This window comes from Pollicipes pollicipes, unplaced genomic scaffold (assembly GCF_011947565.3).
Source record: "Pollicipes pollicipes isolate AB1234 unplaced genomic scaffold, Ppol_2.1 Scaffold_5724;HRSCAF=6776_pilon_pilon_pilon, whole genome shotgun sequence".
Taxonomy (NCBI): Eukaryota; Metazoa; Arthropoda; class Thecostraca; order Pollicipedomorpha; family Pollicipedidae; genus Pollicipes; species Pollicipes pollicipes.
In genome coordinates, this window is record NW_023596746.1 from 4932884 (window position 1) to 4956701 (window position 23818).

A 23818-nucleotide genomic window follows, 5' to 3' on the forward strand; every position below is an offset into this window, starting at 1 on the left:
CGGCTGTCTCACATCGCGTTTGAAAACACCCTTATTTCGGGGAAGAACAAGGTTAAGTTCACTCCCCCCCCCCCCCATTAAGGCACGTGCATTCTGCAAGGATCTCCACACCTGTGAGGGGAAACAGTGAAACTGTGAGGCGCGCTCGCTGACTGTCTAACTGCTCTCAGTGAGATCCCAAATTTTCCACCCCTTCGCGTTTCTAGCACACAGAAAACCCTGCATCGTCTCCGTACACTCGCCATACAAGTACATATGTAAAGGAAGATGCCGAAAACCTTGGCTTAAACAGGAAACGTTTAGGAAGGTAGTTCACAGCCGCAGGACAGTACAAGATTTAACACAAAAGTGCAGACGTTTTTCTTTCAAAAGAGCGAAGTTACGTTCGTTTTCGGGGTGCAATGTAGCTGCCATAGGCTGCAAAGCAAAACCTGTTGAAATTTCGCGTCGAACGTCGTTGATCTTTGGAAACTGGCAACTATTACAACTAATCCAGATTAGCACACCAGACACCGCAAAAGAATACCGTAAAGTAAGGCTTGTAAAACCATGTCAATCAATTTTCCGTGGTAACAGATCGTTAAAGTCTACGTTCAAAACGAGCTCCGGCGAAGATCGATCGTCTCGAGATTGGGAACAACACGCACGATGAAATGAAATGCTCGGTACTTCAATTAACAGATTTTAATGCGTCAAAAAATTTCCAAAGGAGAAAGCATTTCGTCTCAGGCTGCTCAATAGGTGAAATGTTTATTGCACGCGAGCAACATCCAGGCACCAATAATCTCGCTCCCCACTACCGAATATGATGACCCGCATATGAGATGCAGTCCTTGGGCACGCACAAGCACTCAAGCGCCACCTATTAGCGGAGAAGCATTTGTCCATCCCCTAGGGGTCTCCGTACGCTTATTTGCTTGTGCGCCCTGCGGTCACATAGCGGTCATCATAATCAACCTGTTCCAGAACGTATTCCGATAAATATGAAAACACTGCAGTTATTTGTGGGCCCTAGTAAATGCAGGTATGTTGTAATGGCATTCAGTGCGGTTATGTCCCTACCATCAAGCTCCGCGTCAAGTAGACGTTCTCCCTGTACAGATGAACGACGCCCACGGGAAGGGTACGGGCGTGGTCAGCGCACGGGCGGCGGTTTCGAAGGTGCGGATCAAAACCGGTCTGGCAATTTCAGTCATGAGCCCTCAATCATTCTCAGACAGATGTAAGATGGCCTGAAGCGTGATTCTCCCCCAAGACAAAAGTCATGTCAATTTCACCGCCGCAATCACCCTTTGAAAATAGAAAAGTTGCGATCCTGCCAGGATTCGAACCTGGAATCTTCTGATCCGTAGTCAGACGCGTTATCCATTGCGCCACAGGACCGGCGTACATTCGGCACCCTAACGTAATATTTATCACAGATAACGGCAATACGGTCCCGAACCCCCGTCATTATTTAGAAGGCTGTAACTTTTCGGTGAATGTCATTACAAAACGTCATCAACAGGTTTGATAGCAATCTCCATCTAACTACTTACTCGGCGCCAAATACAACTATGGGACCATGGCTCATCACCAGCCTCATGCTTTCATTCAACACCAAAGCCTACCAACGCTTTCAGCTTCAGCCGCCCAACCAGCGCACCGGATTTCCGTGCCGCGTGTATCACTGACCTGTCTGAAGGCCTCCTGCACGGCGGCGACGGCGGTGGCGGCCGCCACGTATCCGGCGTCGGCCGCGGGCGGCGCCACCGTCGCCGGCGCAGGTGGCGCTGCAGTGCGGGCGGCGGCCAGCTCGCGGGCCGCCTCGGCCGTCAGCCGGGCAGCGCTGGCCTGCGCCTCCACCACGCGCTGAGTGGCCGACGCGTACTCGTCACGCTGAAACGGCAGCGGCGCCCAGTGAGGAGACGTCTGAATTACGTTAGGGACAGGAGAGTCATGCACTGGCTGCTGTCTGTCTCATCAGCGGCCTGGCTTTCATCCAATGTACGCAAGCAGAAGGTAACATAGATTCAACCATTACAGAATAGATAAAGCAACGCCAGTCGCCTCCACGCATTAAAAATTTACCAAGAACACAAAAACAAGAACAGTATATGCCAAAAACAAAATATACCAAAAGTCTGACATGTACGCAATGTTGGCTAAATGGTGTGTTCTACATTTGTATGGGGTTTTGTATCGAAATGGTCACTTTGAAGATCATTCGATGCAGTTCACAGCCCTGTCCTCTTCAAGACCTAAAACCCTCTTGTTTCTTAGCTATACGCCCGCAAAACGGTCGGACTTTATCGTGCAAACTATTCCAAAACCATTCAAGCATGCATAACGCCATAACAGCTCCATTTAAATCTCACCGCCCCAAAGGCCATGCGGCGTTCAACGCCAACGGTAATATCGTCGAGCTGTAGTTATTAAAGAAATAATACTTGTAATCAAATCAATTTGGAAAAGCGCCATAAACCAGCATGTGAACGCAAGCCAGCTCATAAAACTGAAGGTTAAATATGCAAGAACACCACGAGAAAACGTCAAAACACGAACACAACAATAATTGACTAAGCGACCACTTCAAGCATCACCACTTCCCTCTGTACGCGCGTTGAGGCACTACATGTGAGTGCTAAGGTGCCAAATCCGCATGACTTGTTTGGCAGCACCTCAACGTCATACAAACGTTCCATGAGGCAATCAAACATTGACGGATTGAGGAGCATATCAACTAACTAGAAATAATTTATTGTCCAGAGCAGCCTTTTCCGCTTAAACGTATCCCAATAGTTGTAAATGAGCATGTTTCAACACATCTGACATGTGCTTCAATATCTTCAGATGTGGAGCATTCGCTTCAAGTAAAACGCACCTTTCCCCGTTTCGGGAAAATACTGACTCCAATGAACAATAGGTGCACAGATTGTTAAAGAGGGCATCCAAAATAAGATCTATCTAACTTGGCACAGTAGTAGCAGTCACCTAACACAATAGGGCCCATATGGAGTTTATTTCGAAATGTTATACAACATGAATACTGACATCATCCTTGGACAAAAATCTACCACGCAGGTCATCGACGTAGCGCGAAGCTGAAACAACGCACGATGCCACGATGCGGCGGCCCGGCCGCCCGGCGCCCACCTTCTCCTGCCAGCGCCGCCGCTCGGACTCCTCGTCTCGCTGGCGCCGCTTTGTTTCCGCCGCCATTTCTTTTGCATGCTCCTCTTTTTGGACCTGCGAGGACATAGAACAGGATTTCAATTATGACGGATAGATTGGAAATGCGCATTACTACGGAACATACGGTTCACAGTCATCCAACTGATGTTGGTGATGACGAAGCCAGTCCTTTAAAAAGGATTGGGCCCAATAAAAAATCCTTCTTGGATGAAGTATTCAGGCTGTAGCAGTTATTCTTCATTAATGGTGCAACTTTATGTTTCAGATACATTCGCTCTTCATGCCACAGTAATTCGGCAGTTGGTCTTACTGTGGACCGCATGGAAGAAGAGTGTCCCCCAGACGCACTCTACACATGGCGGGGATTTGCACGGAGGCACACAGATAGCTCAACACAAAAGTGAAAATGGGTGATTGTTCTAATATGTTTTTGGTGATTACTGGGAGTTGTTCTGCATCCACTGTTGCTGAAAAACTATTTTGGAAGCACTACTTTCGTCTCATTCTAAACAAAATTGATAGGGTGGCCCAGCCCTTTCAACTTAACAGTCACGCCCAGAGGCCTACAAACGGTGTCTCGTCTCCGCACATCTTAATGATTAATTGAGCTGCTTACGGACACAGGTGCAAATGTATGGACACTCATAGCACAAAGTAAAACGTTCTCCGTGATAGCGGCGACTCTCATGGCGCGTCCGGCCAAAGCTGGCGTCCACACAGCGGCCGGCCGCGCGGCGCTCACCTGGACCAGCGCCTGTAGTCCGACCGCCTGTTTGCGCAGGCGCGCTTCCCGCCGCAGCCGCTCGGCCACGTTCAGAGCCAGCAGCGACTCGTCGACACTTTGCATGTAGCCGAGCTCGGCGCGCAGTTCCTGCTGCAGCGCCGCCGCCGTCAGCCGGGCCGGCGGGCCGGCGCGCGCCGACAGCCACGAGTCATCCGGCACCGCGCCGGCCGACTCGGACTCGCTCAGCGCCGCGCCCGACTCTGACTCCGACTCGGTCCGGGCGGCGGTCGCTTCCGACTCGCTGAGCGCGGTGCCGGCCTCCGTCTCGGTCAGCCTCGTGTCCGCCCGTGACTCGCTGAGCGCGGTGCCGGCCTCCGTCTCGGTCAGTCTCGTGTCCGCCCGTGACTCGCTGAGCGCGGTGCCGGCCTCCGTCTCGGTCGCTGCACAGTCTGCTTCTGACTCGCTGGGGGCCGTGCTGCCCAGCTCCGACTCGGTGATCGTCGTCGCTGTCTCGGACCTCAGCGCTGTGGCCGTGTCTCGCCTCACCGACGTCCCCTCCGACCCGTTCGTTCCCGCGCCGGCCTCCGACTCGCCGCCGGCGCTGTCGTCGCTGGGGGAGCCGCCGGCGGCAGACGCGTCGCCGCGGTCGGAGCCGGTCGCCGAGCCGCCGCGCGCCGCGCTGTCGGCCGTCCGGCGGCTGGACGCCGACGCCGAACGAACTGTAGCCGGCGGCGAGGCGTTCGACGAGCGGCCCGAGGCCGGTGGCGACGAGCCGGAAGAGCGGCCCGTGGCCGGCGGCGACGAGCCGAACGAGCGGCCGGCGGCGGCGGCGGCGCTCGTCTCCAGCGAGCCCTCAGAGGTGAGCCCGAGAGGCGGCCGGCGCTCGCACCGGTCGCGCAGCCGCTTCCAGCTGGGCAGCACGAACGCTTCGGAGGGGATGTGCAGCGACAGCGACGAGTCGTGCGACTCGCCAGCCGACGTCAGCGAGCCGGACGAGGTCGCCTCGAGCTCGTCCGGTCGCGCGGCGGTGGGCGACGCGGCGGCCGCCAGCGACTCGGACACCTGCACGCCTTTGTCGGCGGCCGGCGTCGGCTGCAGCAGCGTTGCCAGCCGCCGCAGGTCGGCCGAGGGTCGCGCGCCGGCGCCGCCCGGTCGCAGCTTGCGGCTCAGCGCCGAGACGAAGCTGTCGGCGTCCGGCGCCGGCGGCGCGCTCAGCAGACTGGCGGCAAGCGGAGCAGGAGGCGGCGGCGGAGCCTCCAGCTCGGTCTGCAACAGCGCCCCGCGTCAGGTCAGCGGCCGCCACCGGCGACACAGGCGGAGCGTGACGAATGCAGGACGGAGACAGAACGGAGACAATGGACGCAGCTCGTCACATGCGCATGAGAGCATGCCAGGACGTGAAAACTAGTGCGCATGTATGGATAAATGCGTGTACGCTAGCACGTACAAATACACATAATGTGATGTGCAGCCAACCGTCACCAACCGGTCTGCTGAGCCAGCGCCGAGTAACTGTCAACAAAGGCGACTTGACGCACATAAGCCCACCCCGGCAAATGATGCTGCAAACGGAAATAGGCACAAGGTATTGGATCTCCACCAACATACGGCACACACACCGTAACTATCCAGCACCCTGCGCCTGTAGTCCAGGCTGTCGACCGGGCGTCCCACCTGCGTCGCCGCGGTGAGCAGGACAGCGGGCACCGGCGCCGGCGGGGAGACCAGCGCGCCGACCAGCTGCTGCCGCGCGTGGCACACTTCCAGCGAGGCGGCGTCACCGGTGCCGCCGGCGGCGCCCGGGCGGCCGCCGCGCGCCAGGAAACCCTTCAGCGCGTCCTCCATGGCGGCGAACGCCTTCTGCCGCCACTCGGAGGCGACAGCCGGCGGCGGCGGTGGCGGCGGCGGTGGCGGCGGCGGTGGCGGCGGGCCCGCGGCCGGGCTGGAGGGCCCGTCCGACGCCTGCCGTCGGCCGTCATCGACCGTGGCCGGCGCTGCGTCTGCGCGGCTCCTGTCGGACCGGATGTGGACTCTGTCGTGGGGCGTGAGACCCCCGCTCACATCCTCACCGGTGCACTCGTCATTTCCGACGCTCTCATTTCGTTCTCTACTGGTCCACTGCCGGTCTGCGCCGATATTCTCTCGTTCTCGGCCAGCGCTGATGCAATCTCCTCCTGTTCTGTCCCGGCCTTCTTCACTTGTGCCCCCACTCCCTGTCGTGTCCCGCCCCTGATCGGTCCTGCCCCCGTTTTCCTCAGTGCCGTCTCGATCTGCTCCGCCCCGGCGCCGACTCACGCCGGCTCTGTCCCGACCTGCTCTGCCTCTGTCCAGCTCTCCGCCGCTCCTATCCCGGTCTCCTTTGCTCGTGCCCTGGGTTCCGTCGGCCACGCGCCGGTCGGAGCGCGCCCTGGCCGCGTCGCCCTCGCGCCGGCCGCTCGAAGGCGTGCCCCCGTCGCGGTCCCCCGGCGCGCCGCTGACCGGGTGCTCCAGGCCGCGCCGCAGCTGGTCCTCCGGCTGATCAGCCCCGCTGTCACCTGCCAGCAAGCCAGCCGGCATACAGGGGCCGGACACGCCAGGCGGCGGACGCGGCACTGCGACGGACATCGAGCGGCTGCCATGTTGTTTCGCGCAAAATGGGTACACTTCAGGCTGCAACGCTACTCAATTGCCTGCACTCAGAATGGCCATGACATAAAGCATGAATCTTGTCCACTACCAAGTACTACGCAATCACATCTGATCAAACACACCTGACATAAAGTGATTAGTCGGTGCACTTCCGACCAACTCAATCAACGGGGTAGCGCTCCTTTACGCTCCATGGTGCTTTACTTTACTTTACGGTGTATGATACACGCGTCTAGCGTCACTCTCGCAGCCCAGCATGCTCCATTTAGAGTTACGCCGCTGACTGCGTTGGTTGCTGGAGGCAACACAAGACTGAGCCGCCACCGCCGGAGCGATAAGACCCCTGTGACAGCTCGCCGTGCTCACCGTGCGTCTCTCTGCTGAGCTCCTCCCGCATCTGGCTGACCTCCCGCTCGACACGGAGCCGGATCTGCCGCTCGGCCCGCTCCCGGCTCGGGTCCCGGTCCCAGTCCCGGTCCCGGTCCCGGCTCCGGTCCCTGTCCCGGTCTGTCCTGGGCGCGGCGTCCAGCGCCGTCAGGCTGCGGCTCTGCTCGTCGTGGCCGCGCCGGCCCAGCTCGGCCGCCATCGTCTCGAGCAGCGCGCGCCGGCCCGCGCCGCCGCCGAACCGGAACGCGCTGTGACCGGCGAAGCGGGCCAGCTCGGCGGCGGCGTCCGAGACCAGGCTGGGCGTGCTGCGGCTGGCGGCCGGCAGCGGCGGCGGTGGCGGCGGCCGCGGACGGGGGGCGGGCCGCGGCCGGCCACTGGCCGGGCCGGCTGAGCCGGCCGGGCGGTGGGCCGGCGGCCGCGGACCGCGCCCCGCCAGAGGAATGTGCAGTGCCACACCGGTGGAAGCCCGCTTCACCACGATGGCCCCCTGATCCTCGTCCTCATCCTCTTCCTCTTCATCCAACTCCAGCGGCTGGCGGTGTAGGGAGACGCGGGGGTTCTGAGATAAGACACGCTTAGGGTACAGGTGCCACATACAAAGCACAGCACAGCTTACACAGGTCGGGACCTGAGGCACGCTGCCCAGGCGTCCATGTTTACCAACGCTACACTGGCCCACGAGCGTTCGCTCTCGCCAATTCAACGAATTTTTCAAGATCACGCAGAATGCTTTCAACATAGAAGAGGCGGGACCTAACGCCACGATCCAAACCAACTCTCACATCCACTACTGACTCTCGTCATTATGCCGCCCACCTGCCACTCGCGCTCCAGCTGGTCGTGCCGCTTGGCGTGGGCGCGCTTGCGCGCGCGGCGCACCTGCTGCTGGCAGTCGGCCTGCAGCTGGTCCAGTTGCTGGCGGCGCGCCTGCTCGCGCTGCCGCCGGCCGGCCGCCTCCTCGGCCCGGCTGCGGCGCAGCTCGGCGCGCCGCTGCGCGATGAAGCGGCGCACCTGGCCGCGGTCGTAGCTGCGCGGCCGCGGCGCACGCTCCTGGCGCTCGGGCTCAAGGGCGCGCGCTAGGCGGCGGCGCACCTCCGCCAGCGGCTGCTGCGACGGACGGCGCGCCACACGGCCCACCGCGCTGGCCGTCCGCTTGGTAGGACTGGGCTTCGGCGGACTGCCCGGCTTGGCGCGGGCGGCCGTGGGCTTCGCAGGGCTCCGTGGTTTGGTCCGAGCCGAGGCGGGCTTCCCGGGGCTGCCCGACTTGGCCCGGCCGGCCAGGCCGGCCAGCGCCCTGTCCGGCCGCGGTCCTCTCCAGGTCAGCGAGCCCCTGGCGTTAGTCGGCGGCGCGGACCGGCCGCCGGCCGGGGCCGTCCGCGCCCCGGCCCTGGCCGGCACCGGCGCGGCTGGCTCCGCCGCCGCCTCCACCGGCGACTGCGGCAGGCAGCCGGGTTCGGACGCCCGCTCCGAGCGCGACGTGTCGGGAGGGTCGGCGGGGTCAGTCGCCTGCAGAGGCGCCTCGCCGTCCGGCGACGCGCTCTCCGCCCTCTGCTGCGACGCCTGCCGCCGCCTCTCCGATGACCCACCATCGCTCGCGGCCATCGCGCGCGCCCCGCCGTCGGCCGCCGGCCGGGCGTCCGGCGACCCGAGCGCCGGCGCCGACACGGCCGCGCCCGGCGCCGCTCCCGGCGAGCCGCGGCCGGCCTCCGCGCCGTCAGCCGCCGCCTCCTCGCCGCCCGGCGCCGGGTCTGACAGCCAGCTGCCGGACGGCCGGCGCACGGGCGAGCGGGGCAGTTGGCGGCCGCGCGGCGGCGGCCCGCGCGCCAGCGGCGAGCGCGGCCGGTACGCCGGCGGCGTGCTCACCGTACTGAAGAAGTCTGGCGGCAGGAGGAAGTCCGGACTGAGAGGGGAGCGGTATACAGGGGCTATTCAGCCACGAGTGTAACAGCTTAACTTCCACATCGATGGCATGTGATTACACCTAGATGACAATTCCAAGTGCGCAATCCCAGATCAATTTTCCCAGCCGCGCCAAAAGCGCCCGAAATTGTTGCGCGACCATTTCATGGGAATTCCCAGGACGGCTTAGACAGTGTGGGTAAAATACCCGAAGTGCAGCTCACTTGTGATACATTCAAAGCACGATTCACTTTCACCGTGACGCTCGTCGTACATCAACCCATTTCCTGGTGCTCAAAATGATTGATTGTGGTCAAGTGACAGACACGATTGATCGCTGCCGCGCCCAGCCGACAGGCATGACGGCCGGCGATGCCACCCGCGCCATTACCTCGTCGCTTCGGCGCCACCTTGCGGACCCACTTCCCGGCCGTGATCACGCGCCGCTCGGCGCGCGGTCTGCGCGGCTCCTCCACGCGGCGGGCGGCGGCGGCAGCGGCGCGTCGCTTCGGCGTGGTGGACGCAGTGGCGCCACCTGCGCCGTCCACACGCGACTGGCGCGCCACCCTGCGCGGCGGCGAACCGGCCGGCAGCAGGACGGGCGCCGAGGGCCGTAGGGAGACGCCAGTCAGGGAGGTCTGCGTGCCGCCCAGCCGCGACCGGTGCGAGCTCAGACGAACCGGGCCAGACTCGTACTCTGCGGAGTACACAGCAAAAACAGCCGACCCGTCAAAGGTGGGCACGTTCACTCACGGTGATAGGAGCACGCGTCGACTTGCAGTCGCAGGATCGCACATCGACTGCAGTAAAAGGAGGGTTCACAAACTTGCGGTCACAGGAGGGCACGCCAGCCGATACTCACATTGAGGTACACCAACCGGTGGTTACAGGGTCACAGATGGCGCACAGACTAGAGGTCACAGGAAGGCACACTAGCGGGCGGTCGCATGGAGTTGCGGCGGCTGGCAGTAACGGATAGGCACACCGCCCTGAATTCACAAGAGGACACACCAACCGATGGTCACAGGGCGGTGCACCAACCAGCGGCTTCCACAGAGTACACCAACGAACGGCTACAGAAGCAGCTCCTCCCCTTCGAAGAATTACTCGGTATCAGCTAACAGCGACCGACCGGCAGCTACATAAAGGTCCAAGCCCGTGTCCTGTGGGGTGCTCCGGATCACGACCACGCCAGCGAACCCCCTCGTAAGCTGTAGAGTGTAGAGGCCTGTGGCGACGGGAGAGTCGCCGCTCCATCCTCATCGGAGCACGCAGCACACATAAAAAGTGATCTACGGGAATCACCAACCGGCCTCTGTAAGAGGGGTGGCGTAGGGGTACCGATACTGTAGTGGTTCACGGTCTGCGATTGCCACTGGGCGACTGGGAAGCCAGAGGTGCGCGGTTCAACTCCTCGCGGTGCCCACCTTTCCTGCCAGGGTGAGAGGCAGGCGACGCTGTATAGCCTCAGCAGCTGAGTGCGTCGTAAAGCCCCTATGCCAACAAGAGGGCTGCGTAGTGCCAAGTGCATCATACCGCACAGCACCGACGAAAAGACCATCCGACAGTTGTAATAGTATCCGGTGCGTTGTCTCATGGACAGTGCTGAAGGGCCAGTCGTGCGTGTCACGTCAACAACACTTCAAAGGGCTTATGAGCGCTCGTCTTTGTGTAAATGAAATGGCAACGCGCTCTTATGCTGAGGTCAGACTATAGCTCTGACCCACCATCGTAATACACCACTACATCAGTTAACCTCGCTTGCCGGCAATTAGGAGATCTACGACAACCTTGAGCCAGCACAGCTGCGTATCCAGTTTCGGTGATTTGTTTGGTGATTGCCCGATAGTTTCCTACTTCTTAATTTTTTATCTGCACATTCATTTACCTCGCCATTTCCGTTCATTCGGTTATTTCAAGTAATCTCACCAAGTTTTGAAATCTACCGACTGTAACCACGGCTCGGCTGGTGCTTTGAACATTCTGACGTCGCGAGTGTAAGACGCCACCACGGCACTGCGGACACCAGCGTGCAAATAGCCGAAGGGCAGGTCAGGTCGCAAGCTGCAAGCACGAGCAAACTTGCCCATTGTGCAGAGATTTTGTTTATTCCATTTACGCGCTTGTCAGATCTCATTCAAATGCAGCTTGGATGGATTTGAAAACGTAAAAACTTCAACTTTGCTGCGACAGTGACCACACGTGGTACATAATGGAGCAACAAGTCAATTCCTGTTAACATCGATCCTTCGCTGCATAATCGCGTAACCAACTCTAGCTTGGCCACACGTTACGACGTCAGCGTATAAGCCGTGACAAATGCTGCAGTCGTCTCTTGTCATTTGTGGCGTCGGTAAGCTCCTGAACCAGTTTGGCTTCACGCTCTGCACCTTCGTGAACTGCGGCCAGATATTTTGCATTGTCCCGAAGCCTGCAGAACCTTGCGTTATCCTGCCGTGCTATCAATGGCTGGCAGGTTCCTCAAGTCACCAACTACAGCCAGCTACAGTCAACATTGTGACAGGGAGTCGACCCCGGACTGACCAGCGAAGCCCAGTCACGTAAGTATATCCAGAGCATGTAACAATCCCGATAGTGCTACTTCCAGGCCCAGCACCGATAGAGTATCCACCGTTAGGCCGCCAGGCCCATTTCCAGTCACATCCGTGTGGAATGAGGAGGACGTGACATGAGATGAATCCAGATATTGTGTGTCCCTTTGAATCAATCGCCGACCCCGCAATAGCTTTGAATATTGTCATTTCTATCAACCTCAGCATATCCAAGGTATAGCCATACTTTTAAGTGGAAAGGACTGTTCTAGACAACACAGTTTTTCTATTCAGTAACTACGTTTCTCATAGCGTCATTGTTTGATTACGTCATGTTACCTTGCACAACATTGACTGGGAGGCAATTTATGATCGTTACATCTGGAAATCGTGTTCACGAACGCCAGATATGAACGGTGCGACAATTATACTTGTATTGGCCTTGATCGCCGCATGGCCCATGGAATAACAGTATTTGAATGACGTTGTTATAACCGTATGGATGCCTGATTGAAGTGTTTTTTGCATACTTGCCCACGATGTATTCTCTTTTATTTGCATTAACACGCTTGGTTGCGACACTCTTCTTACGGTCATTCGACTTTCAGTCTGATTTACGCCATGACTAATACCATTGCCAAAATACCTGTGTCATGTATCACAAAATGTTGCTTGCGTTCGAAACTTTCATTTAATGAGTCAAGTTGGTTGAAAGCTTACTGTCGTCCGTTAGTGCTATAATTCGTTGCCGACAGAAATGAACAACTGACCATACTTCTCATGACACAACATGGTCATTAACACGCGCTCGCGTGGGGTCAAATTGACCCCCCTGGAGATTTTTCCAGAATGGTTTCCGAACGGCGCGGCGCAGCCCCGTTAAATTTTGCGTAGCTGTAGACAATTGAATAGCGGATCGTTTGGCATAAAATTTTAGATGTAACTTGTAAGGTCGCTGACCTATGGCAGGTCAAAGTCAGGCCACGGTTTAAGCGAAGTCAGTTTCCAGGAAATCCTTCAATCTGATGCAACAACGGAGTGTTAGATGAAGCCGTACATCTCTAAGATGTTTTCTTAGACAACCCAAATATTGAATGAGAAAATAACCTTGACCTAAGGTCAGGTATACAGGTCGGACCAAGGCCAAAATCAACATGTTTTATTACTGTAGGGCTTGCTGTATGGGATGGTTTCTGGTGCTCATTTCAAATTTATTGATAGCAGAAACCGCATTACACATCTTCCATGGACTTCTTAGAGGTCAGAATAGGTCATTGGCGTGAAATGACCTAGGTCAGCATTTTTTTTTTAGGAGCATACTTCCTGTTGTAATCTTTGTCGCTTATTCAAATGCAAAACCCAGAGCAGTCTTGTATGATTTTGGCCACCATGACCTTCAAAAGGTCAAACAAGGGTACTGACCTTAGCTGAGCATGTGATCTCTTACTTACAAACAGTTATTTAGTTTATGGGGGCACCTTGGAGACCAACATGTAATTTGGCCTTGTTTCACCTTATTTTGCCCGAAGGTCATGACTTAGGAATCCAAAACTTTGACCTGAAGCTTTGACCTCATGAGTTCACGTACAGGTCAGCACACCCTGTAAATTTGGTGTCTCTAGCTTTCTTAGTTTCCGAGTTCTCAGGGGGGGGGGGGCAAATTGACCCCCCACCCGAGCGAAAGGTATCTATCCGGCCACCCGGGCGCGTGTTAAGGAGGCGGAAGCGCGTGACGTTTCTATGACGTCACACTTCTCTAGGTGACTTCACATTGGGCGGTACGAAATAGTCTGCATAGGTTTGGGTGCGCTTAGCTTAGGAACGAGGGGGCATGAATCCAAGACGGGCATAACTGCTAACTGCAGGGCATGATCTTGAAAATGACTATTCCAGATCAAAACCTTAATCAAATTTGGAACGGCTTAACGAAGGTGCAGAACACGAAGTCAAGCTGGTCCAGGAGCTTATCGATGTCGCAACTGACGAAATACAGCTGCAGACTCTGGCCCAGGTTGCAGATCAGCACCGGAACATAGGACCAAACAAGAACTGATTATATGATCAAGCAGCAAACGATGAAAGTCAACGAGAATTGACTTGACAACGGTTGCTGACTATACAACAGAAAGACGCAATGCAGCAATGAATGGAACAGCAAATGCAGCACCGCTACAGCACGGGCCCCGTGCTTGTTCGGGCCCGTGAGACAATCAAGATCTCGTGCGTCGCCATGCGGCCCCGGGACGTGTTGAGCCGCAAGTCCATTAGCTGAACAGAGACGGGGGGGGGGGGGGGGGGCGTCGGGGCTTTACGACGCACTCAGATGCTGAGGCTTTATGGCGTCGCCTGCCTCTCACCCTGGCAGGAAAGGCGGGCACCGCGAAGAATGGAACCCCGTACCCCTGGTTTCTCTGGTACCCTTGGTTTCCTGTACCCCTGGAACAGAGACGGGGACCGGGCTCCGAGTGACAGAGGGCCTCTTGCGTTGCTCGGTGTCCTCTGACAAGGAAAGAAGATATGACAAATGACGATGAAAGGGACGATTGTGCATAAAAAGACAGTCTATACTTGTTAATCATACAACGGGCATTGACCTTGTCGCCAAATCTGTACCCATTTATGCTTACTGGTTCATAAAAACTTGATGTTTGTGGTCCATGCAATTTTTGTGTGCTTGTCTGCGTCCGTGTGTAGCACACCCTAAGAGGCATTTTGATGAGATCTGGCCAGCATTTAACTGACACGAACAAAGCCATTCTGCGACGGACAAATTTGCTGACATTTGCAGTTCGCGAAATTGCGTGTGCTTTTGGCTGAACAGATGCCTTAACTCCACATACTGCATAAAAAGAATGACGATGTGGCCCACTTTGCTTACAATAAATGACATGGCCACAAGCCGATATAAGTTCAGGACCTTTGCTCACAAGCTATGCAGCGAAAGCAACGCTCTGTTAGTGTTTGGCATCAGAAAGCGTCCAAATATTCCAGAGGACCAGAGGAAGCCTCAGTTAAGGTTGGCGTAGTCCAAAAATGGCAAAGGTTTCTTAATATCTCCAAGCAAACAGCAAAACCGGCGTAACTGGACGTTTCAAAGAACTTCTTAAAAAGTTCACCACCTACAGACCAGCTCCGCTTCTGGGCCGGATTTGGCCAAGGACCCTTTTCGCCGTACCCGGGATGTTGAATAAAATAAACACGGCTGCAAGGACCAATCCGTGTGAACGGTGTTAACGAGCAGCATTCTTTTTGGGGGCAAAGTATCCCATAAATCCCACGGTTGACGCGGGTGTGGAGCGGGCGAGTCGTGACTAGCGCGGCAGTTGATGTACGTTGGTCGGAACGGCCTGCTCCTGCCAGGCTCTCCCGCTACGCGACAGAACGGCCGGTCTCCGGTCGGCCTGCTCCTGCCAGGCTCTCCCGCTACGCGACAGAACGGCCGGTCTCCGGTCGGTCCTGCTCCTGCCAGGCTCTCCCGCTACGCGACAGAGCGGCCGGCCTCCGGTCGGCCCGCTCCTGCCAGGCTCTCCCGCTACGCGACAGAGCGGCCGGCCTCCGGTCGGCTTACTCCTGTCAGGCTCTCCCGCTACGCGACAGAGCGGCCGGCCTCCGGTCGGCTTACTCCTGTCAGGCTCCCCCGCTACACGACAGAACACTGATCAGCTCTTCGGCCCGCATAGCCTCGCTTCGCTATGCTCTTACCGAGCGGTTATGATTCACCTCACATGGAACATTGCCTCATTTCACTAATCCCTGGTCGACTCCACTGGTTCTCCTGCTATAGACACCCACAAGATGTACAGAAACCAATTGGTTGCCAAAATGAAGCACATCCCCACAGATTTGATGCACCACAAATAGTTCAATATTCGGCTTTGTGTGGTTGTTAGCGCTAACAGCAATCTACCACGCAGAGGTCACCACGACAGGCCGTACCTCCGTTATTTCAGCATGTCGAAAGGTGCATTGAACCGCCGACCTCGCTGAATGCATTGGAAGATGCCGCCAGTGCAGGTGCCTGGCAGATGCTGCCGATTCAGTTGCTGATGCTGAATTAGTGCCGCCACTACTGGGACGGTACCTAGGCTGGTCATCTCGGCATTATATTTTTTTTTTTGCATATCTGGTCTGGTTAACTTTGGAACATCTTTTGACAACTCCCGCTTCTCAGTATAAAGGACGGCCCGCCAAACTGCACGTGACCCACCATCATAATCCTGGCTGCAATTCGTCACCAGCTCAAACGCGGCGTGCAGGACCGGCGGACGCGAAGAAGTGAAAGGAGTGCACCCCGGCGCTCGCTGTCGGCGGGCGACACCACCTGCAGCGATGACGCTAGTCTCCGGACACTCCCGAGGTGGCAATGCACCCGTGTGCCAAACGGACACGAGCTGTGCGTAGCCGTTCCCCAGATGGATGGCGTCGCACGCATGGATGGACAAACAGACAGACGGGAAGGACGAAATTATTAGTACAGAGTAGAGAATTATAAGTGTTGGTAGAAGCATACATAACTATACGGTGGGCCTGAAGGCTATACGTACCGGCAGTGGTCGAGTCTAAATCAAACAAATGTGGCCCGTAAATGAGTGACAAAATTAATGCGACTTATTATTAATGCGACGTCGCAAAATGCATGCTTATGGCATAATTTATGTATCGTTATGTATCAAATATCGATCACTTATCACTAAACCTTTTCGCTGAACTAATTCTCAAGTGAGCAGGGGCATTCTCTCTTAACCTGCGCTCTTGACCAGGACCAAGCTCTCTTCCTAGTAAGCCAGGAGACAGGACGTTGCGCAGACCTGATTTAACATCAACAAGACAAAATGACAAGTCGCTGAAAGGTGAAAGGAGCTGGACTACCTCATTAGTTAATCCTTGCCTGTGCAGGGGAAGGGGGGGGGGGGGCGGGCGAACCCTTCGTTGGCACAGCGGGCAGGTTGGTAGAACCCCAGTGTCACGATGAGTTGGCAAATTTTAAGCCTGTTGGTTTAATCCACTTTTAACTAACTCCACCGTCTTCTGCGATGTTCTACAAATGCGATAATATGTGCCAATTTCCCTTTAATACAGAGGTCACGGGTCAGGTCAAGACATTCCAAGGACCGCTGTATTAGCCAGATGCTCGTGTTTACCAATATTGCAAAACACATGCGTATGGTATCGTAGGAGATAACTGTACGCCAATTTTAAACAGGATCTCCACAAGCCTCCCTCAGACTGTAAAACGTCATGACAGATTATGCTAGATTAGCGACTTGCAATGACCTTAACCAGGTCAAAAAAGGCCGGTAACCAGTTTCAGATTGCTTATCCAGCCGCACGTTACCTTCAGCCCGCCAGGACATCTCGTTTTCACCCGGTCACAAAAGGATGGCATACAGGGGATTTCCTTCCAAGCCCGTCGGAGGTTGCTCCACTAGTAAGGCCATGACTTCCCGGCCTGATCGGAACACTTTTTGACAAAAGTTGTGGAAAGGATGCCCCAAAAGTGCCTGAAAGCTTCATGGCAATCTATTCGACAGTTATGGAATGTCTCCGAAGACAAGACTTTAGAAGGAGTTGCATCGCCGCCGCCCCCTGGCCTCGTTAGGGTTCACGTTAAATATATGGTTACGCCCTGCTCATGTATCCGCCAATATTGGTGCCTTCACGTCCATGATTATTGTGGCGCATTTACGAATTTGTAGAAGTAAGAAAAGTTGCAGGCGACACACTTCAAATCATTCAAAAACGTTGAGAGAGTTGAAGAATACTGTCATCCGTGATGTGAAAGAACATAAAGTTTGATCCTGATTTGACGCAACAAAAACATGCTGGATACCGAAAACGGCTTAAATGTGTAATAAAATTGTCAACTACACTAAATGCTACGAAGCAATACTACGTGTATTCTACCTGTCCGCGGAGGTAGACAAAAAAGTTCTGGGCTGGCAGAACGAAAATGGATCACCACCACCGTGCTGGTTTGTACGCCTGGTGGGCGCATTTTGGAGCACGACACACACGACTTTGTTCCCCTACTCGGCACGAGTCAAATCGATTCTGACTCAATACACTTGGAGCCGACTCACGATTCAAATCAAACCATCCTTGAAGACGATGATTGGCGCTTAAGGGCGCGCGGAAGGCCAAGGCCATTTTGCGACCATGACAAAATCTACTATTCAGCGGGCCGTGTTTTCCACGGAAAATCGTTGCCCTGTGTCAAGTACATACGGATCATCACCCAGCGTTTCACTCGATGACGATGATTGGTATTATGGAGCACGCCGGCTACTTAGGCCATTTTGCGCTGTCAGGGTTTTGTCCCAACCTGTTCAAACGGTGATGAAAACTATCTGCTGATTTGGCTGAATTGCCCTAGCTTATCCAAACTGACCTTGAATCAAACAAAGTAGTCCGAACCTGAAATCAAATCAACAAGATTCGAACCCAAATGAACGGTACAAATACGGGAACATCTAACACCACCAGAATGGCTGAAACGGTTAATATCCAAATCTAAGCCGTGTAATTGTTGAAAGCCTTGTAGACCGTCAGCAATGAAAAAAATTAAGAGCCTTGCAGACCATTGCAACTGCCTGAAACTTTCACACAACTGGAAATAATCTCAATAGAAACAGACTAAGCAAGCCATCACCCGCAATCATCTCCACTTGCAAAAATTTTCGTCAGCATTTGAATCGCAAAGCATCCATCCATGAAAGGCGAATGAATTTATTATCTTAATTTAGGCACAGTACCTGTAGTGTACGTCTTTTGCAGGCCTTGGCTGTTTTTTTTCTCAAGCGCATTGCAAACCAACAGGATTGTATGCACGTAGCCTTGTTTCTTATTGGCATTTGCGACCGTATGAGGACTGACGACTCAAGACTGATTCACCTCCCACAAATAAGAGGAAAGAAGGCAATTCTGATAACGAATCGTGTACAAAATTGCATCTTTGGTTTCGAATCAAGCCTGATCCACATAAACTTGGTGTGCTTTTTGATCAAATGTGAGCATGACCCGACGCACATACAAGCCTTGTTGAGCGTCACGTTTCATTACACGTTGCACAGGCCTTCCAAGGCAATCCCGCTCCCACAGATTTACAGGCTGTTGAAACAGGCCCGCAGTGATGCAGGGCGTCAGACACGGCCTCCACCGTCCCGAGGTCAGACCTGACCATCGTGAGGTCACGTGGCGGTCGCTCGCACTGACCGCCATGCCCCAGACGTGCCAGGTCGGCCAGCGCCCTCCGGTGCAGCGGGTGGCACCGGCGCGAGCCCGGCAGGGGCGGCGCCGACGGCGGCCACGCGCCGTTCCGATACACGGTGCAGCACGTGCCGACAGGCTGCCTTGTTACCGGCAAGTTACGCGGCCGTTTACATATCAACGAGCGCCTGGATGTGCCGATACTAAGTGATCTGGGCCGACGCTCTGCCACCTCTCGACGTCTTTATTTCGTCACTGGCCGCTGCCCAGGGCGGCGATACAAGGGCAGCCGGTGCGGTAGGGGCAGAGCCGGGCCGGACGGCAGGCGCCGGGAAGGCGAGACGAGAACGCGCCTACGGCGCAGACGTGAGCGGATCGCGGTCGGCCGCCGAGACAGCCCGCGCCCGCCGCTGCCGGCCCGGCCCCGATCCCGGCCGCCGGCCCACCGCGCCCGGACAGCCCACTCGTCACCGGAGAAAGCGCCGTCAGATCGCGACCGAGGACAATTAACGACTCGCGTCTGCAGCGGTCTGCCCACTGACGTGGCGCGGCCGGCGAGCCCGGAGCCGCCGGTCAGCGTTCGCCCGCGGCCGCACGGGCGTGGAGCAGTCGCCAGCCGTCGTCCACCACCAAACGCGCCGGCGCTGTCTGGGTCGCGCTGCAGCGGCCAGCCGTCGCTCACGAGCCCTGGCCGGACGCTGCCGGGCGGGGCGATCGACGCCCGCTGCAGCGGCGCTCAGCCGCCGGCGGGGCCCGGCCCGGCAGTGACCCGAGCAGCAGCAGCCGGCCCATTGTTCCAATTAGGTAACGGGTCGGCCTGACAGCTCGGTCGGGAGTGGCAGTGATAAGCGGAGCCCGAGGCGCCACGGGCCCGGCCCGACCCGTGCCAACTTGGCCCGGCAGCCGGGCAACTGCGCCCGGCCGACCTCGGCTCGGCCCGCAACCGATGACGGGTTCGATTGCCCAGTGACGACACCGGAGCGGTTCACTATCGTCCGAGCCAGCCGCCACTTTGATCACCGACGAAAACAATGGGCGCTTATGAGGCGCGGTCATCCTCTGAGCTGCAAGGCTCGTAAGCCAGCGTTCAGCGCTGGCGGTGTGCCCAGCCGTGCCCGTCTGATACAGCCCGGCCACCGCCACCCCCGCCCTGCCGCGCAGCGCGCCCGGCGTCGCGCCGGCGGTGACCTCCCCTCTTTGGCGGGGAACGAGTCCGCACGGCGGACGATCGCGCAACACGCCTTCGGACGCGGGTGGCGGCCCCGAACCGACGGCCATCCTACCGACCGGACCTGTAACAGCGCCGATCCGGTCCGGCCCCGCCGCCACGGCCATTCTCCGGCCCCCAAGTTCAAGAGCGTTATTTACCGCTTCAGCCGGACTGGAGCAGGGTGCCGGGCGGGGGGGGGAGGGGGGGCGGGAGGCGGCGGGGACGGGTGCAGGGGCGGTGCGGGGGCGGTGCGGGGGCGGGAGCAGGGAGGCACTGCATATGACAGGTGCCCGAATCCGCCACACGGCGGTGTCGCCACCAGGGGCGGCGGCGGTGTAGCAGGCAGGACCGCTGCACTCTTGAAATCCAGGCATGAACTCCGCGACCAGCTGAGACTTGATGATAACAGACCAGCTCCGCCACAGGCCAAACCCGTCTAGGGTGGTGGCAAGGAGAATTCCGGTCCATTCATACAAACTGCGCAGTTTCACGCTTCGTGCACCAATATCATACGCCCCACGGGGATCATACACCCAAAAGTACTACGTGAGCTGACACCTCTCACCTTGACTTTTGATCAGTATTCCTCTCGGGGACGGCGGCATTCGGGGCACATCCGCCGAGAAGCCTGCCGGGCGAACAGAGCCATCGTCACGATCTGGAGCTGACTCGCGTCATATTCCCCCCGCGCGCCGCGCCTCCCCCTCCTGGTCCTAGCCGCACGCCACACATGTAGATGACGGCCGGCCTGGCGGCGGTCATCTGCATCGCACCGTCCTTCATCCACGGTCACTGGCGCTGTCCCCGGCCTCCGCGTCCGGACAGGGGCGACATACAGGAGCGCCGGACTCGGCCGTGCCCCCCCCCCCCCCCTCCCGTCTTCCCGTCTGACAGGCCAGCGGCACCCTCCCGGGTTGCGGCATCGAGGCAGAGCTTGCGAGACGCCGCCGGACAGCACGGGGAGCGCGCCGCGGCCCCCGCCCGGCCGGCGTGCGATGCTCTGACGCTGGAGGCACGAGCGTGCGCCGGTTGTGCCTGCCATTCGCAGCTGGCGCACGAGACGGCTCCGAGCGCCGGCCACGCGCCCGCCGTTTCCGTCCCCACGTCGCAACCCGGTCCCCCAGTTCGCCACGATAAGCTCTCCTGACTTCCCACAACGGCGGCGCCGTTCACACACACAACCCATTACGTCGGCCGGCCCATCACGACGCCTTTCGCCCCGCTCTGGCCGAGGGCCCGCCGGCCGCAGCAGTGACCGCGTCCGGCCGGCGCCCCGGGGCGGCCCGCGGCGCCGGCCCCGTCCGCGCACTCACCGCCGGGCGCGGGCGCCCCCTGCAGGGCGGACGTCGACTCCAGGTGGGCCTTCTGCCTGAACACGATGCTCTGCAGCTGGTTCAGACATTCTGGAAGGGGCGGCCGGACGTCAGGTAATCGGGACAGGCAGGGACCGGCGGCACCGCTGACGCGGCCGCCAGCTGCCGACACTCGCCGTGGATCGTGACGGGGTCATGCGGAACACCGCACGCGGTCGCACCAACACACAGACAAGTAAATGTGAGGTCATGCAAATCACAGCCTGGACAGACGGATTCGTGGCACGGCTACCTGACTTGATGCGTTGCCGATCGGAGCGATGTGACGCATGCACACAGCAGAGATGCGAGAGCAGCTCCGTACACATCTCTTCTGCGGGAAGTCACAGCTCATGGTTGCAACATGCTGTGCTGATGACCGCGAGGTCATGGGCCCAAGATGTGCCGTGACTTGTTTTGCAGCACCACCGGCGCGAATTAAAAAACTATCGGAGGGAATATCTTCCGCAAGCATTTCGCCAACACATAATATCGTACCCAACACATCTGAGTCTAAGGAAATCATTGCCAAATTTCTTACCCTGTCTGATTGTAGCCCGCTTCACATACGACCACCTTCATTGCTCCATAATCACAGCTGGCATCTAAATCATCATAACCGGGCACCCTCATTACAGGCACTGGGTCTGGGAGTAAACTCAGCAACAAGCTCTGCTTAGCTGTGTGGGCTACTTGGAGGTGCAGCTCAAGACCCAGCGTGAAACTGAGCCGGTAATCTCCCTCCGACCTGTGTGGCTGATAACCCTTACCAACATTGCATGAGTTCTAGTAGCTCTTGGGATTAGTTTTGGCAGACTGCCATTAACTGACTGGCTATAGCTGCTTTGGGCCCTCTATATGGTTTGCCATACCTACTGCATAACACTAATCCTGCCAGGTCTACACGACTCTTCTTTATGTTTTCTGGTGTTGACATAGAGGGAAGGACACCCTGTTTACCTGTGCTTGGGCAACGGTTCAGAAACAACATTAAAAAGGCAACAGGCCTGAAAACGCAACAAACAATGAATACATTAGTTCAACGTCAGAGCATCACCGAACGATAGAGATGAAAGGGGTCTGCCTTCATGTCTTACTTTCACAGGTTTTTAGCGGCCTCAATATCCTTTTGCCACAAGTCCTACACAAACGACGGGATTAGTCGCTCTTAGTTTAAAAATACATCTTGCGGTCTTAATACGCCTGTCCCACAAGTCCAGCAGCATGTTTCAGCAACACATCGCTCATTCTGCACTGGAACACCATGAAACCACACGTCGCATAAAATCGGCACGCAGTGCAGATTGTCCAGAGAAGTGTGACAATCACCCAGCAAACGTAGCGCAGTTAAGCCTGTGGACGCTGTTCGCACAGCGCTATGTCTGGGGAGCGAGCGGTGCCCGGCGGCTCCGTGCAGACAGCACCGAACGAGGCCGGCGCGGGGCCGGCGCGGGGGCGCGAGAGCCCCCGGCGGCACACGCCACAGCTCGCGCTGAGTCGCGTCACACTAGGGGCGCTCCCAGCTGTGCGGCAGGCAACCGGGAGACGCCAGCCCCTGAGCGAAGCAAGACACCCTTGCCGCTTGACGGGCCAAGGCAGGTGGAGGTGGAGGCGGAGGATAGCGGCCGGCGGCGGCGGCGGCGGCGGCGGCGGCGGCGGCGGCGGCGGCGGCGGCGGCGGCGGCGGCGGCGGCGGCGGCGGCGGCGGCGGCGGGTCGGGCCGCACCACACGGCGTTCCCGGCCCCGGCCGAGCTGCCGGAAGGCCGCCGCCGCGTGACGGCCTCGCCGCGCCGGCGGAGATGCAGTAGCCTTCCGCGAATGCCCGCCGCCCGGCCGCCAGAGTCGCCACTGCCCGACCGCCGACCGCGTAATTTGGCGGCGATTTCGCCTGCGCACATTGCGGCACCGCCCAGCGCGGTATCAACATTCCCCAAGGCCGGCCGAAACTACTTTCCGCAAGGCGAACGCACGCCGTTTTGCGCCGTCCTTCGCTTTGAGAATCTTTGTCCCAGTTGTCACACGAGAGACACGCGACATCTAAGCGAAGCCATGACACAATCCCACGTTGCAACAGAAGACAATGAAACCCAGTGCACTTACACCAGGCCAGTAGAAAAACACAAGCATGCAGAGCGACGTGCTTCTAAGCTGGGCCCATGCGCGCTTATTGCTATTCATGACTGGGCCAACGGTTATCGGCGTGAAACAATAATCGCGCTCATTTACGGCCAGCATCATTAATGCTGTGCTTCAAGGTGTCACTTTCGGAGACAAATTGGTAATTTCAGACTTGATGTGGCATTCCAAGATTTGATCGCACAATAAACACGGCATGCTGAAGGTCCGAGTAATGCCGCTGCCTTGGGCGAAGGCCTTCAACACAGCTAGATGAGGGAATCTAAGCTTGCTATTTAACAGACCACATGTGGTTTATTAACATTCCGGCATTTAGTGACCGACTGCCGACAAGATATGCCGCAAATAAAATAAATAATGTGGTATTTGTGTCGACAGGTTCCAGATTCTCTACCACCAGATACACAGCCACAAAATCACAAGACAACGCTTTCGAATTCCCCGTGTCCATCAAGGTGCGATCATACAGACATACAACAGTTAGTAATTCATCAAATGTGCCGTTAATGTTGACCACTACCTTAGCTAATGCCTGGAAGGGCACTATTGT

At 57.3% G+C, this 23818-nt stretch overlaps 1 long non-coding RNA gene and 1 other non-coding gene across 2 annotated transcripts; both read right to left on the minus strand.

Moving 5' to 3' along the window:
- Positions 1–1310: 1310 nt before the first annotated feature.
- TRNAR-ACG (transfer RNA arginine (anticodon ACG)) lies at positions 1311–1383 on the minus strand. The gene has a single exon. It is a non-coding gene; the product is annotated as a tRNA-Arg (tRNA).
- An 8029-nt stretch (positions 1384–9412) lies between these two features.
- LOC119102262 (uncharacterized) lies at positions 9413–21180 on the minus strand. The gene is made up of 3 exons (XR_005094680.1): positions 21094–21180; positions 20346–20408; positions 9413–9509 (listed from the first exon to the last, which is right to left on the minus strand). It is a non-coding gene; the product is annotated as an uncharacterized LOC119102262 (long non-coding RNA).
- Positions 21181–23818: the final 2638 nt, after the last annotated feature.